This window comes from Bombina bombina, chromosome 2 (assembly GCF_027579735.1).
Source record: "Bombina bombina isolate aBomBom1 chromosome 2, aBomBom1.pri, whole genome shotgun sequence".
NCBI lineage: Eukaryota > Metazoa > Chordata > Amphibia > Anura > Bombinatoridae > Bombina > Bombina bombina.
In genome coordinates this window covers 1,337,941,047-1,337,958,019 of record NC_069500.1, presented here as the reverse complement: position 1 = coordinate 1,337,958,019, position 16,973 = coordinate 1,337,941,047, and the positions used below count along the sequence as shown (strand labels likewise).

Genomic DNA, 16,973 nt, shown 5'->3' with positions numbered 1-16,973 from the left:
CAAGTTTAAGCCTGTTTAACATGTCTGTGCCTTCAGATAAGCTATGTTCTATATGTATGAAAGCCAATGTGTCTCCCCCTTCAAAATTGTGTGATAATTGTGCCATAGCGTCCAAACAAAGTAAGGACAGTACTGCCACAAATAATGAAATTGCCCAAGATGATTCCTCAGATGAAGGATGTAGACATGGTTCTACATCATCTCCTTCTGTGTCTACGCCAGTTTTGCCCACGCAGGAGGCCCCTAGTACTTCTAGCGCGCCAATGCTTATTACCATGCAACAATTGACGGCTGTAATGGATAACTCCATAGCAAATATTTTATCCAAAATGCCTGCATATCAGAGAAAGCGCGATTGCTCTGTTTTAAACACTGAAGAGCAGGAGGGCGCTGATGATAATTGTTCTGTCATACCCTCACACCAATCTGAAGGGGCCATGAGGGAGGTTTTGTCAGATGGGGAAATTTCAGATTCAGGAAAAATTTCTCAACAGGCTGAACCTGATGTTGTGACATTTAAATTTAAATTAGAACATCTCCGCGCACTGCTTAAGGAGGTGTTATCTACTCTGGATGATTGTGACAACTTGGTCATTCCAGAAAAATTATGCAAGATGGACAAGTTCCTAGAGGTTCCGGTGCACCCCGACGCTTTTCCTATACCCAAGCGGGTGGCGGACATAGTGAATAAGGAGTGGAAGAAGCCCGGCATACTTTTTGTTCCCCCTCCTATATTTAAGAAATTATTTCCTATGGTCGACCCCAGAAAGGACTTATGGCAGACAGTCCCTAAGGTCGAGGGGGCAGTTTCTACTCTAAACAAGCGCACTACTATTCCTATTGAAGATAGTTGTGCTTTCAAAGATCCTATGGATAAAAAATTGGAAGGTTTGCTTAAAAAGATTTTTGTACAGCAAGGTTACCTTCTACAACCCATTTCGTACATTGTTCCTGTCACTACAGCAGCGTGGTTCTGGTTCGAGGAACTAGAAAAGTCGCTCAGTAGAGAGACTCCATATGAGGAGGTTATGGACAGAGTTCACGCACTTAAGTTGGCTAACTCTTTTATTTTAGATGCCGCTTTGCAATTAGCTAGATTAGTGGCGAAAAATTCAGGGTTTGCAATTGTGGCGCGCAGAGCGCTTTGGCTAAAGTCTTGGTCAGCGGATGTATCATCCAAGACAAAATTGCTTAACATCCCCTTCAAGGGTAAAACTCTCTTTGGACCAGAATTGAAAGAGATTATCTCAGACATCACTAGGGGAAAGGGCCACGCCCTCCCACAAGATAGGCCTTTCAAGGCCAAGAATAAGTCTAATTTTCGTTCCTTTCGTAATTTCAGGAAGGGACCGGCCTCCAATTCTGCATCCTCTAAGCAAGAGGGTAATGCCTCACAGTCCAAACCAGCCTGGAAACCGATGCAAGGCTGGAACAAGGGTAAGCAGACCAAGAAGCCTGCTACCGCTAACAAAACAGCATGAAGGAGTAGCCCCCGATCCGGGACCGGATCTAGTGGGGGGCAGACTCTCTCTCTCTTTGCTCAGGCTTGGGCAAGAGATGTTCAGGATCCCTGGACGCTAGAAATAGTTTCTCAGGGTTATCTTCTGGAATTCAAGGAACTACCCCCAAGGGGAAGGTTTCACATGTCTCACTTATCCTCAAACCAAATAAAGAGACGGGCGTTCTTACATTGTGTAGAAGACCTGCTAAAGATGGGAGTGATACACCCAGTTCCAATGACGGAACAAGGAATGGGATTTTACTCAAATCTGTTCGTAGTTCCCAAAAAAGAGGGAACCTTCAGACCAATTCTGGATTTAAAGATCCCAAACAAATTTCTCAGGGTACCATCGTTCAAAATGGAAACCATTCGAACGATTCTACCCACTATCCAGGAAGGTCAATTTATGACTACCGTGGATCTAAAGGATGCGTACCTACATATTCCTATCCACAAAGAACATCATCAGTTCTTAAGGTTCGCCTTTCTGGACAAACATTACCAGTTTGTGGCCCTCCCATTCGGATTAGCCATTGCAGTAGTACCATACTTGGACGACATTCTAATACAAGCGTCGTCCCTTTCAAAAGCAAAGGCTCATACAGACATCGTTCTGGCCTTTCTCAGATCTCACGGATGGAAGGTGAACATAGAAAAAAGTTCTCTGTCTCCGTCAACAAGAGTTCCCTTCCTGGGAACAATAATAGATTCCTTAGAAATGAGGATCTTTCTGACAGATATCAGAAAGTCAAAACTTCTAAGCGCTTGTCAAGTTCTTCATTCTGTTCCACGTCCTTCCATAGCTCAGTGCATGGAAGTAGTAGGGTTGATGGTTGCAGCAATGGACATAGTTCCTTTTGCGCAAATTCATCTAAGACCATTACAACTGTGCATGCTGAAACAGTGGAATGGGGACTATACAGACTTGTCTCCAGTGATTCAAGTAGATCAGAAGATCAGAGATTCACTCCGTTGGTGGATATCCCTGGACCACCTATCCCAGGGAATGAGCTTCCGCAGACCAGAGTGGGTCATTGTCACGACCGACGCCAGTCTAGTGGGCTGGGGTGCGGTCTGGGAATCCCTGAAAGCTCAGGGACTATGGTCTCGGGAAGAGTCTCTTCTCCCGATAAACATTCTGGAACTAAGAGCGATATTCAATGCTCTCAGGGCTTGGCCTCAGCTTGCAAAGGACAGATTCATAAGATTGCAATCAGACAACATGACCACTGTTGCATATATCAATCATCGGGGGGAACAAGGAGTTCCCTGGCGATGAAAGAAATAACCAAAATAATACAATGGGCGGAGAATCACTCCTGCCATCTATCTGCGATCCACATCCCAGGTGTGGAAAACTGGGAAGCGGATTATCTGAGTCGTCAGACATTCCATCCGGGGGAGTGGGAACTCCACCCGGAGATTTTTGCCCAGTTGACTCAATTATGGGGCATTCCAGACATGGATCTGATGGCGTCTCGTCAGAACTTCAAGGTTCCTTGCTACGGGTCCAGATCCAGGGATCCCAAGGCGACTCTAGTGGATGCACTAGTAGCGCCTTGGACCTTCAACCTAGCTTATGTGTTCCCACCGTTTCCTCTCATTCCCAGGCTGGTAGCCAGGATCAAACAGGAGAGGGTCTCGGTGATCTTGATAGCTCCTGCGTGGCCACACAGGACTTGGTATGCAGACCTGGTGAATATGTCATCGGTTCCACCATGGAAGCTACCTTTGAGACAGGACCTTCTTGTTCAGGGTCCATTCGAACATCCAAATCTGGTCTCCCTCCAGCTGACGGCTTGGAGATTGAACGCTTGATTCTATCAAAGCGTGGGTTTTCAGATTCGGTGATTGATACTCTGGTTCAGGCCAGAAAACCGCTAACTAGAAAGATTTACCATAAAATATGGAAAAGATATATCTGCTGGTGTGAATCCAAGGGATTCCCTTGGAATAAGATAAAAATTCCTAAGATTCTTTCCTTTCTGCAAGAAGGTTTGGATAAAGGATTATCTGCGAGTTCTCTAAAGGGACAGATTTCTGCTTTATCTGTCTTACTACACAAACGACTGGCAGCTATGCCAGATGTTCAAGCATTTGTTCAGGCTCTGGTTAGGATCAAGCCTGTTTACAGACCTTTGACTCCTCCCTGGAGTTTAAATCTAGTTCTTTCAGTTCTTCAAGGGGTTCCGTTTGAACCTCTACATTCCATAGATATTAAGTTATCTTGGAAAGTTTTGTTTTTGGTTGCTATTTCTTCTGCTAGAAGAGTTTCAGAGTTATCTGCTCTGCAGTGTTCTCCGCCCTATCTGGTGTTCCATGCAGATAAGGTGGTTTTGCATACTAAGCCTGGTTTTCTTCCAAAGGTTGTTTCTAACAAAAATATTAACCAGGAGATAGTTGTACCTTCTTTGTGTCTGAATCCAGTTTCAAAGAAGGAACGTTTGTTACACAATTTGGACGTAGTCCGTGCTCTAAAATTCTATTTAGAAGCTACAAAAGATTTCAGACAAACATCTTCTCTGTTTGTCGTCTATTCTGGTAAAAGGAGAGGTCAAAAAGCGACTTCTACCTCTCTTTCCTTTTGGCTTAAAAGCATCATCCGATTGGCTTACGAGACTGCCGGACGGCAGCCTCCTGAAAGAATCACAGCTCACTCCACTAGGGCTGTGGCTTCCACATGGGCCTTCAAGAACGAGGCTTCTTTTGATCAGATATGTAAGGCAGCAACTTGGTCTTCACTGCACACTTTTGCCAAATTTTACAAATTTGATACTTTTGCTTCTTCGGAGGCTATTTTTGGGAGAAAGGTTTTGCAAGCTGTGGTGCCTTCCGTTTAGGTAACCTGATTTGCTCCCTCCCTTCATCCGTGTCCTAAAGCTTTGGAATTGGTTCCCACAAGTAAGGATGACGCCGTGGACCGGACACACCAATGTTGGAGAAAACAGAATTTATGCTTACCTGATAAATTACTTTCTCCAACGGTGTGTCCGGTCCACGGCCCGCCCTGGTTTTTTTAATCAGGTCTGATGAATTATTTTCTCTAACTACAGTCACCACGGTACCATATGGTTTCTCCTATATTTTTCCTCCTGTCCGTCGGTCGAATGACTGGGGTGGGCGGAGCCTAGGAGGGACTATATGGCCAGCTTTGCTGGGACTCTTTGCCATTTCCTGTTGGGGAAGAGATATTCCCACAAGTAAGGATGACTCCGTGGACCGGACACACCGTTGGAGAAAGTAATTTATCAGGTAAGCATAAATTCTGTTTTTTATATCAAAATTGATGTTAGATCCATGTCTTTAGCTGTTTTAGCTAGAAGGGCTTTGTGGCTTAAATCTTGGAATGCTGATATGACTTCTAAATCTAGATTACTATCTCTTTCTTTCCAAGGTAATAATTTATTTGGTTCTCAGTTGTATTCTATTATTTCAACTATCACTGGGGGAAAAGGAGTTTTTTTGCCTCAGGATAAAAAACCTAAGGGTAAATCTAAGGCTTCTAACCGTTTTCGTTCCTTTCGTCAGAATAAGGAACAAAAACTCAATCCTCCCCCCAAGGAATCTGCTTCCAATTGGAAGCCTTCCTCAAATTGGAATAAATCCAAGCCATTTAGGAAACCAAAGTCAGCCCCTAAATCCGCATGAAGGTGCAGCCCTCATGCCAGCTCAGCTGGTAGGGGGCAGATTAAGGTTTTTTCAAGGAGTTTTGGTTAAATTCTGTCCAAAATCATTGGATTCAGAGCATTGTCTCTCAAGGGTATTGAATAGGATTAAAAGTAAGACCTCCTGTGAGAAGATTGTTTCTCTCACGCATCCCTGTAAATCCAGTTAAAGCTCAGGCTTTTCTGAAGTGTGTTTCAGACCTGGACTCTTCAGGGGTAATCATGCCAGTTCCTCCTCAGGAACAAGGTTTGGGGTTTTATTCAAACCTATTCATTGTACCAAAGAAAGAAAATGTATTCAGACCAGTTCTGGATCTAAAAATTTTGAGTAGTTATGTAAGAGTACCAACTTTCAAGATGGTGACTATGAGGACTATTCTGCCTTTTGTTCAGCGAGGACATTATATGTCCACAATAGACTTGCAGGATGCATACCTTCATATTCCGATTCATCCAGAACACTTTCAGTTTCTGAGATTCTCTTTTCTAGACAAGCATTACCAATTTGTTGCTCTTCCATTTGGCCTAGCAACAGCTCCAAGAATTTTTTCAAAGGTTCTGGGTGCCCTACTATCTGTAATCAGAGAACAGGGTATTGTGGTGTTTCCTTATTTGGACGATATCTTGGTACTAGCTCAGTCTTTACATACTGCAGAATCTCTCACAAATCAACTAGTGTTGTTTCTTCGAAAACATGGTTGGAGGATCAATTTACCAAAAAGTTTCTTGATTCCTCAGACAAGGGTCACCTTTTTAGGCTTCCAGATTGATTCAGTGTCCATGACTCTGTCTCTAACAGACAAGAGACGTTTAAAATTGGTCGCAGCATGCCGGCTCCTTCAGTCTCAGTCATTCCCTTCAGTGGCTATGTGCATGAAAGTTTTAGGTCTCATTACTGCAGCATCGGACGCAATCCCCTTTGCTCGTTTTCACATGAGACCTCTACAGCTTTGTATGCTGAATCAATGGTGCAGAGATTATACAAAGATATCACAATTAATATCCTTGAATCCCAATGTATGACACTCTCTGACATGGTGGATAGATCACCATCGTTTGGTTCAAGGGGCTTCCTTTTTTCGCCCAACCTGGACTGTGATCTCAACAGATGCAAGTCTTTCAGGTTGGGGAGCTGTTTGGGGATCTCTGACAGCACAAGGGGTTTTAAATCTCAAGAGGCGAAATTACCAATAAATATTTTAGAACTCCGTGCAATTTTCAGGGCCCTTCAGTTCTGGCCTCTGCTAAAGAGAGAACCGTTAATTTGTTTTCAGACAGACAATATCACATCTGTGGCTTATGTCAATCATCAGGGTGGGACTCTCAGTCCCCAAGCTATGAAAGAAGTATCTCGGATACTTGCCTGGGCGGAATCCAGCTCCTGTCTAATATCTGCGGTGCATATCCCAGGTGTAGACAATTGGGAGGCGGATTATCTCAGCCGCCAGACTTTACATCCAGGGGAGTGGTCTCTCCATCCAGATGTGTTTTCTCAGATTGTTCAGATGGTGGGGGCTTCCAGAGATAGATCTCATGGCCTCTCATCTAAACAAGAAACTTCCCAGATACCTGTCCAGGTCCAGGGATGTTCAGGCGGAAGCAGTGGATGCGCTGACACTTCCTTGGTGTTATCATCCTGCTTACATCTTCCCGCCTCTAGTTCTCCTTCCAAGAGTGATCTCCAAAATCATCATGGAACAGTCTTTTGTGTTGCTGGTGGCTCCAGCATGGCCACACAGGTTTTGGTATGCGGATCTGGTTCGGATGTCCAGTTGCCCGCCTTGGCCACTTCTTTTACGACCGGACCTACTATCTCAAGGTCCGTTTCTTTCATGTAATTAGCAAGAGTCCATGAGCTAGTGACGTATGGGATATACATTCCTACCAGGAGGGGCAAAGTTTCCCAAACCTCAAAATGCCTATAAATACACCCCTCACCACACCCACAATTCAGTTTTTACAAACTTTGCCTCCGATGGAGGTGGTGAAGTAAGTTTGTGCTAGATTCTACGTTGATATGCGCTCCGCAGCAAGTTGGAGCCCGGTTTTCCTCTCAGCGTGCATTGAATGTCAGAGGGATGTGAGGAGAGTATTGCCTATTTGAATGCAGTGATCTCCTTCTACGGGGTCTATTTCATAGGTTCTCTGTTATCGGTCGTAGAGATTCATCTCTTACCTCCCTTTTCAGATCGACGATATACTCTTATATATACCATTACCTCTGCTGATTCTCGTTTCAGTACTGGTTTGGCTTTCTACAAACATGTAGATGAGTGTCCTGGGGTAAGTAAATCTTATTTTCTGTGACACTCTAAGCTATGGTTGGGCACTTTGTTTATAAAGTTCTAAATATATATATTCAAACATTTATTTGCCTTGACTCAGAATGTTCAACTTTCCTTATTTTCAGACAGTCAGTTTCATATTTGGGATAATGCATTTGATTTAATCATTTTTTCTTACCTTCAAAAATTTGACTTTTTTCCCTGTGGGCTGTTAGGCTCCCGGGGCCGGAAATGCTTCATTTTATTGCGTCATTCTTGGCGCGGACTTTTTTGGCGCAAAAATTCTTTTCCGTTTCCGGCGTCATACATGTCGCCGGAAGTTGCGTCATTTTTTTGACGTTATTTTGCGCCAAAAATGTCGGCGTTCCGGATGTGGCGTCATTTTGGCGCCAAAAAGCATTTAGTCGCCAAATAATGTGGGCGTCTTATTGGCGCTAAAAAATATGGGCGTCGCTTTTGTCTCCACATTATTTAAGTCTCATTTTTCATTGCTTCTGGTTGCTAGAAGCTTGTTTTTTGGCATTTTTTCCCATTCCTGAAACTGTCATTTAAGGAATTTGATCAATTTTGCTTTATATGTTGTTGTTTTTTTCTCTTACATATTGCAAGATGTCTCACGTTGCATCTGAGTCAGAAGATACTACAGGAAAATCGCTGTCTAGTGCTGGATCTACCAAAGCTAAGTGTATCTGCTGTAAACTTTTGGTAGCTATTCCTCCAGCTGTTTGTATTGATTGTCATGACAAACTTGTTAAAGCAGATATTTCCTTTAGTAAAGTACCATTGCCTGTTGCAGTTCCTTCAACATCTAAGGTGCAGAATGTTCCTGATAACATAAGAGATTTTGTTTCTGAATCCATAAAGAAGGCTATGTCTGTTATTTCTCCTTCTAGTAAACGTAAAAAATCTTTTAAAACTTCTCTCCCTACAGATGAATTTTTAAATGAACATCATCATTCTGATTCTGATAACTCTTCTGGTTCAGAGGATTCTGTCTCAGAGGTTGATGCTGATAAATCTTCATATTTATTTAAAATGGAATTTATTCGTTCTTTACTTAAAGAAGTTCTAATTGCTTTAGAAATAGAGGATTCTGGTCCTCTTGATACTAATTCTAAACGTTTGGATAAGGTATTTAAATCTCCTGTGGTTATTCCAGAAGTTTTTCCTGTTCCTAATGCTATTTCTGCAGTAATTTCCAAAGAATGGGATAAATTGGGTTTATGCAATTATATCCTGTGCCGTCTGACAGATTAAAATTTTGGGACAAAATCCCTAAAGTTGATGGGGCTATTTCTACCCTTGCTAAACGTACTACTATTCCTACGTCAGATGATACTTCGTTTAAGGATCCTTTAGATAGGAAAATTGAGTCCTTTCTAAGAAAAGCTTATCTGTGTTCAGGTAATCTTCTTAGACCTGCTATATCTTTGGCTGATGTTGCTGCAGCTTCAACTTTTTGGTTGGAAACCTTAGCGCAACAAGTAACACATCATGATTCTCATGATATTATTATTCTTCTTCAGCATGCTAATAATTTTATCTATGATGCCATCTTTGATATTATCAGAGTTGATGTCAGGTTTATGTCTCTAGCTATTTTAGCTAGAAGAGCTTTATGGCTTAAGACTTGGAATGCTGATATGGCTTCTAAATCAACTCTACTTTCCATTTCTTTCCAGGGTAACAAATTATTTGGTTCTCAGTTGGATTCTATTATTTCAACTGTTACTGGTGGGAAAGGAACTTTTTTTACCACAGGATAAAAAATCTAAAGGTAAAAACAGAGCTAATAATCGTTTTCGTTCCTTTCGTTTCAACAAAGAACAAAAACCTGATCCTTCATCCTCAGGAGCAGTTTCAGTTTGGAAACCATCTCCAATCTGGAATAAATCCAAGCCAGCCAGAAAGGCAAAGCCTGCTTCTAAGTCCACATGAAGGTGCGGCCCTCATTCCAGCTCAGCTGGTAGGGGGCAGGTTACGTTTTTTCAAAGAAATTTGGATCAATTCTGTTCACAATCTTTGGATTCAGAACATTGTTTCAGAAGGGTACAGAATTGGTTTCAAGATGAGACGACCTGCAAAGAGATTTTTTCTTTCCCGTGTCCCAGTAAATCCAGTAAAAGCTCAAGCATTTCTGAATTGTGTTTCAGATCTAGAGTTGACTGGAGTAATTATGCCAGTTCCAGTTCAGGAACAGGGGATGGGGTTTTATTCAAATCTCTTCATTGTACCAAAGAAGGAGAATTCCTTCAGACCAGTTCTGGATCTAAAAATATTGAATCGTTATGTAAGGATACCAACGTTCAAGATGGTAACTGTAAGGACTATTTTGCCTTTTGTTCAGCAAGGGAATTATATTTCCACAATAGATTTACAGGATGCATATCTGCATATTCCGATTCATCCGGATCATTATCGGTTCCTGAGATTCTTTTTTCTGGACAAGCATTACCAGTTTGTGGCTCTGCCGTTTGGCCTTGCTACAGCTCCAAGAATTTTTACAAAGGTTCTCGGTGCCCTTCTGTCTGTAATCAGAGAACAGGGTATTGTGGCATTTCCTTATTTGGACGATATCTTGGTACTTGCTCAGTCTTTACATTTAGCAGAATTTCATACGAATCGACTTGTGTTGTTTCTTCAAGATCATGGTTGGAGGATCAATTTACCAAAAAGTTCATTGATTCCTCAGACAAGGGTAACCTTTCTGGGTTTCCAAATAGATTCAGTGTCCATGACTCTGTCTTTAACAGACAAGAGGCGTCTAAAACTGATGGCAGCTTGTCGAAACCTTCAGTCACAATCATTCCCTTCGGTAGCCTTATGCATGGAAATTCTAGGTCTTATGACTGCTGCATCGGACGCGATCCCCTTTGCTCGTTTTCACATGCGACCTCTTCAGCCTTGTATGCTGAATCAATGGTGCAAGGATTACACAAAGATATCTCAATTAATATCTTTAAAACCGATTGTTCGACACTCTCTAACGTGGTGGACAGATCACCATCGTTTAATTCAGGGGGCTTCTTTTGTGCTTCCGACCTGGACTGTAATTTCAACAGATGCAAGTCTCACAGGTTGGGGAGCTGTGTGGGGATCTCTGACGGCACAAGGAGTTTGGGAATCTCAGGAGGTGAGATTACCGATCAATATTTTGGAACTCCGTGCAATTTTCAGAGCTCTTCAGTTTTGGCCTCTTCTGAAGAGAGAATCGTTCATTTGTTTTCAGACAGACAATGTCACAACTGTTGCATACATCAATCATCAAGGAGGAACTCACAGTCCTCTGGCTATGAAAGAAGTATCTCGAATTTTGGTTTGGGCGGAATCCAGCTCCTGTCTAATCTCTGCGGTTCATATCCCAGGTGTAGACAATTGGGAAGCGGATTATCTCAGTCACCAAACGTTGCATCCGGGCGAATGGTCTCTTCACCCAGAGGTATTTCTTCAGATCGTTCAAATGTGGGAACTTCCAGAAATAGATTTGATGGCGTCCCATCTAAACAAGAAACTTCCCAGGTATCTGTCCAGATCCCGGGATCCTCAGGCGGAGGCAGTGGATGCATTATCACTTCCTTGGAAGTATCATCCTGCCTATATCTTTCCGCCCCTAGTTCTTCTTCCAAGAGTAATCTCCAAGATTCTGAAGGAATGCTCGTTTGTTCTGCTGGTAGCTCCGGAATGGCCTAACAAGTTTTGGTATGCGGATCTTGTCCGGATGGCCTCTTGCCAACCGTGGACTCTTCCGTTAAGACCAGACCTTCTGTCACAAGGTCCTTTTTTCCATCAGGATCTGAAATCCTTAAATTTAAAGGTATGGAGATTGAACGCTTGATTCTTCGTCAAAGAGGTTTCTCTGACGCTGTGATTAATACTATGTTACAGGCTCGTAAATCTGTATCTAGAGAGATATATTATAGAGTCTGGAAGACTTATATTTCTTGGTGTATTTCTCATCATTTTTCTTGGCATTCTTTCAGAATTCCGAGAATTTTACAGTTTCTTCAGGATGGTTTAGATAAAGGTTTGTCCGCAAGTTCCTTGAAAGGACAAATCTCTGCTCTTTCTGTTCTTTTTCACAGAAAGATTGCTATTCTTCCTGATATTCATTGTTTTGTACAAGCTTTGGTTTGTATAAAACCTGTCATTAAGTCAATTTCTCCTCCTTGGAGTTTGAATTTGGTTCTGGGGGCTCTTCAAGCTCGTTTGAACCTATGCATTCATTGGACATTAAATTACTTTCTTGGAAAGTTTTGTTCCTTTTGGCCATCTCTTCTGCCAGAAGAGTTTCTGAATTATCTGCTCTTTCTTGTGAGTCTCCTTTTCTGATTTTTCATCAGGATAAGGCGGTGTTGCGAACTTCTTTTGAATTTTTACCTAAAGTTGTGAATTCCAACAACATTAGTAGAGAAATTGTGGTTCCTTCATTATGTCCTAATCCTAAGAATTCTAAGGAGAAATCGTTGCATTCTTTGGATGTTGTTAGAGCTTTGAAATATTATGTTGAAGCTACTAAATGTTTCAGAAAGACTTCTAGTCTATTTGTTATCTTTTCCGGTTCTAGAAAAGGCCAGAAAGCTTCTGCCATTTCTTTGGCATCTTGGTTGAAATCTTTAATTCATCTTGCCTATGTTGAGTCGGGTAAAACTCCGCCTCAGAGAATTACAGCTCATTCTACTAGGTCAGTTTCTACTTCCTGGGCGTTTAGGAATGAAGCTTCGGTTGATCAGATTTGCAAAGCAGCAACTTGGTCCTCTTTGCATACTTTTACTAAATTCTACCATTTTGATGTATTTTCTTCTTCTGAAGCAGTTTTTGGTAGAAAAGTACTTCAGGCAGCGGTTTCAGTTTGAATCTTCTGCTTATGTTTTTCGTTAAACTTTATTTTGGGTGTGGATTATTTTCAGCAGGAATTGGCTGTCTTTATTTTATCCCTCCCTCTCTAGTGACTCTTGTGTGGAAGATCCACATCTTGTGTAATCATTATCCCATACGTCACTAGCTCATGGACTCTTGCTAATTACATGAAAGAAAACATAATTTATGTAAGAACTTACCTGATAAATTCATTTCTTTCATATTAGCAAGAGTCCATGAGGCCCGCCCTTTTTTGTGGTGGTTATGATTTTGTATAAAGCACAATTATTCCAATTCCTTATTTTATATGCTTTCGCACTTTTTTATCACCCCACTTCTTGGCTATTCGTTAAACTGAATTGTGGGTGTGGTGAGGGGTGTATTTATAGGCATTTTGAGGTTTGGGAAACTTTGCCCCTCCTGGTAGGAATGTATATCCCATACGTCACTAGCTCATGGACTCTTGCTAATATGAAAGAAATGAATTTATCAGGTAAGTTCTTACATAAATTATGTTTTTTCCATCAGGATCTCAAATCATTAAATTTGAAGGTATGGAAATTGAACACTTAGTTCTAAGTCATAGAGGTTTCTCTGACTCAGTGATTAATACTATGTTACAAGCTCGTAAATCTGTCTCTAGAAAGATTTATTATAGAGTTTGGAAGACTTACATTTCATGGTGTTCTTCTCATAAATTCTCCTGGCATTCTTTTAGAATTCCTAGAATTTTACAGTTCCTTCAGTATGGTTTGGATAAGGGTTTGTCTGCAAGTTCCTTGAAAGGACAAATCTCCACTCTTTCTGTTTTATTTCACAAAAAGATTGCTATACTTCCTGATATTCACTGTTTTGTACAGGCTTTAGTACGTATTAAACCTGTCATTAAATCAATTTCTCCTCCTTGGAGTCTTAATTTGGTTCTGAAGGCTTTACAGGCTCCTCCCATTTGAGCCTATGCATTATTTTGGAAAGTGTTGTTCCTTTTGGCTATCTCTTCTGCTAGAGTTTCTGAGCTATCTGCTCTTTCTTGTGAGTCTCCTTTTCTGATTTTTCATCAGGATAAGGCAGTTTTGCGAACTTCTTTTCAATTTTTACCTAAGGTTGTGAATTCTAACAACATTAGTAGAGAAATTGTTGTCCCTTCCTTATGTCCCAATCCTAAGAATTCTTTGGAGAGATCCTTACATTCTTTGGATGTGGTAAGAGCTTTGAAATATTATGTGGAAGCTACTAAAGATTTCAGGAAGACTTCCAGTCTATTTGTTTTATTTTCTGGTCCTAGGAAAGGTCAGAAAGCTTCTGCTATTTCCTTGGCTTCTTGGTTGAAACTTTTGATTCATCAAGCTTATTTGGAGTCGGGTCAGGCCCCGCCTCAGAGAATTACATCTCATTCTACTAGATCAGTCTCCACTTCCTGGGCTTTTAAGAATGAAGCTTCAGTTGATCAGATTTGCAAAGCGGCGACTTGGTCCTCTTTACATACATTTACTAAATTCTACCGTTTTGATGTATTTGCTTCTTCGGAAACAGTTTTTGGTAGAAAAGTTCTTCAGGCAGCTGTTTCAGTTTGATTCTTCTGCTTTTTTATTTAAGTTTTTTTCTTTCAAAAATGAAAATAAGCTTATTTTTTTGGGTTGTGGATTAATTTTTTCAGCGAATTATGGCTGTTTGTATTTTTATTCCCTCCCTCTCTAGTGACTCTTGAGTGGAAGACTCCACGTCTTGGGTATTGATATCCCATATGTCACTAGCTCATGGACTCTTGCTAATTACATGAAAGAAAACATAATTTATGTAAGAACTTACCTAATAAATTAATTTCTTTCATATTGGCAAGAGTCCATGCGGCCCACCCTTTTAATGGTGGTTATGATTTTTTGTATAAAGCACAATTATTTCCAAATTTCCTTTGTTGATGCTTTCTACTCCATTCTTTATCACCCCACTTCTTGGCTATTCGTTAAACTGAATTGTGGGTGTGGTGAAGGGTGTATTTATAGGCATTTTGAGGTTTGGGAAACTTTGCCCCTCCTGGTAGGATTGTATATCCCATATGTCACTAGCTCATGGACTCTTGCCAATATGAAAGAAATGAATTTATCTGGTAAGTTCTTACATAAATTATGTTTTTTTTTCTTAACCTACTCCTCCTAGGACGCTTGCTGCTTTGGAGTCTGTTGACAAAATTTTATGGCCCACTTGCAGTGCTCTGCGCTTCCTTTCACAATCCACCCGGGGTTTCTCTGCATTTCATGCATTTATATGTTTTTCCCACGTGGCAGAAGACATTATTAGAGGAATTATTTTCAATCATTTAGAGTGATTGATTCAGTAGGTGCTATTCCGAATGGTTCTTCCCTGTTACCTGAAAGAGGAAGATACTTCGGGTTTATCTGGGAGGGAGAATTCTCAGACTCAGATGAATAATATCTTGATCCTGAGGTTGTTTTTCTTTCAGATTTTTAGCTTGAACACCTCCATTTGTTACTTTTGGGAGGTTTTAGCTACCCTGGGCGACTCCGACACTAACGGTGTAATCTATCCTAGTGCGTCCGGTAAGTTATAGGAATGGAAGATACCGCATTCCCTATATTTAAAAGAGATGTTTCCTAAAGCTGACTCAGCTAAGGAGGCTGGGAAAACATTTCCTTGGGTGGAAGGGAGTAGTTTCCAGCTTAGCTAAGAGAACTACTATACCCTTAGAGGATAGTTGGATTTTGCAAAGGTCCTATGGACAATAATTAGAAAAGGGGATGTACACCAGGGTTTACCATGGCAACCAGCTGTGTACTTTGGTACCGTCACTTGTGCGACGGCATATTGGTTTGATGCGTTGTTTGGTACTAAGTCGAAATCTCCCCTGGATAAAATCCAGGATAGGATAAAATCTTTCAAATTGGCTAATTCCTTTATTCTTCCCTTCAAGTTTTCAAACTGGGAGCATAGTTTTCAGATCTCTCTGTTCCTGATCACAGTGCCTTTTGGTTAGAGCTTTGTTCTACGGATGTATGCTCTACGTCTAAGCTTTTTATCGGTTCCTTACAAGGAGGAAGACCTTGTTGGGACCTGGTTTGATGGGCAATAGAAAATAGTGTCCTAGGGATACAAATTTGAGTTTAAAAGTTTTCCTCCCAGAGGCAGGTTTCTGCTTTTAAGATTATCTGCAGATCTAACTAAGGGAGAGGCGTTCTTACACTGCATAGGAAACCTCTTATACCTGGGAGTGATTGTTCCAGTTCCAATTCAGGTGCAGGGTCTGGGGTTTTTACCCCAATTGGTTTGTGGTTTCTATAAAAAAAAAGGAACCTTCAGACCACTTTTTAGATCTTAAGAGTCTACACTCTAGGGATATGTGGCTTAGTGGTTAGCTCCACTGCTCCCGGAACAGGAGGCGGTGGGTTCGGTCTCAGGCAGGGCTCCTGCTATCTGATCTCACGTGTGCATCTGGTGTCCGCTAACCTGCGTAAGCAGAAGTTGTTTTAGTGTACCGTCCTTCAGAATGGAAACTATTCGTTCCATTCCTCCCTTGATCCAAGAGGGTCAATTTAAGAATCGCTTCTCGGCCTTTTGTCTAAGATCAAGTGTAGTATCTGTTTTTATCAGTTTAATATCTGATACGTCCCATATCTGGGGACCATATATTACATGGATTTTTGGATTAGGGAAAAACAGTGGATTTAAAAGATGCGTATTTTTCCGTGCCATTTACAAGTATTGTCTCAAGTTCTAAGATTTGTCTTTCTGGTCAAACTCTTCAGTTTTTGACTCTTTCTTTTGGTCTTACCACAGCTTTCAGAGTTTTTTACAGAGGTTCTGGGTTCGCTGTTGATGGTGCTTCGATTATGGGGCATTGTAGTGGCACCGTATCTGGACGACGTCCTCGTCCAGGCGCCCTCCTTACAATAAGCAAGATTTCACACGGTCATGGTGTTATTCTCCCTGCTATATCAAGGTAAATTTGGTGAGTTCCTTAGTCACAAGCACTAGAGTGACTTTCTTGGGAACCATAATAGTTTCCATATCAATGAAGATTTTTTTCTGACAGAATGTCAGGAAGTCAGATAATCTGTTTGTTCGGTTCCATCTTGGACCTCTACAGTTTAAGCATACTCAGGCAATGGATCGGAGATTATACGGATTTGTCTCCTCGACTTCTACTGGAGCAGGAGACAAGGGATTTTCTTCAATGGTGGTTGTCTCTGGATCATCTATCCCAGGGAAACTGTTTTTGCAGACAAAAGAATGTCAACGGCTTACATCAATCAGGAGTAACGAGGAGTTCCTTTGCGATGAGAGGTATCCTACATAGTTCAGTGGGCGGAGGCCCGTTTTTGCCGTCTATCAGCGATCCACATCCCAGGGGTGGACATCTGGGAGGCGGCTTTCCTGTGCAGGTAGACCTTTCATCCAGGGGAGTGGGAACTCCATCCGGAAGTGTTCTCTAATTTTTCCTCAGTTTGCTTTTCTTCCTCGGGCCATTGCTCGAATTAAGCAGGTGAGGGCATCGGTGATCCTCATTGCACCCGCTTGACCTTGCAGGATTTGGATTGCAGATCTGGTGGACGCATCATCTTTTCCACCTTGGAGACTTCCGTTGAGGAAAGACCTTTCTTTCATGTAATTAGCAAGAGTCCATGAGCTAGTGACGTATGGGATATACAT

At 41.6% G+C, this 16,973-nt stretch overlaps 1 protein-coding gene and 1 pseudogene across 1 annotated transcript in view; both read left to right on the top strand.

Annotated features, from left to right (window-relative positions):
• LOC128647529 (histone-lysine N-methyltransferase NSD2) overlaps nucleotides 1–16,973 on the top strand; it is a gene marked incomplete at its 5' end in the record, with an annotated part of 92,013 nt that overhangs the window by 20,149 nt on the left and 54,891 nt on the right. The gene's annotated exons all lie outside the window — the stretch shown is intronic.
• LOC128650582 (uncharacterized) lies at nucleotides 15,863–16,039 on the top strand (annotated as a pseudogene).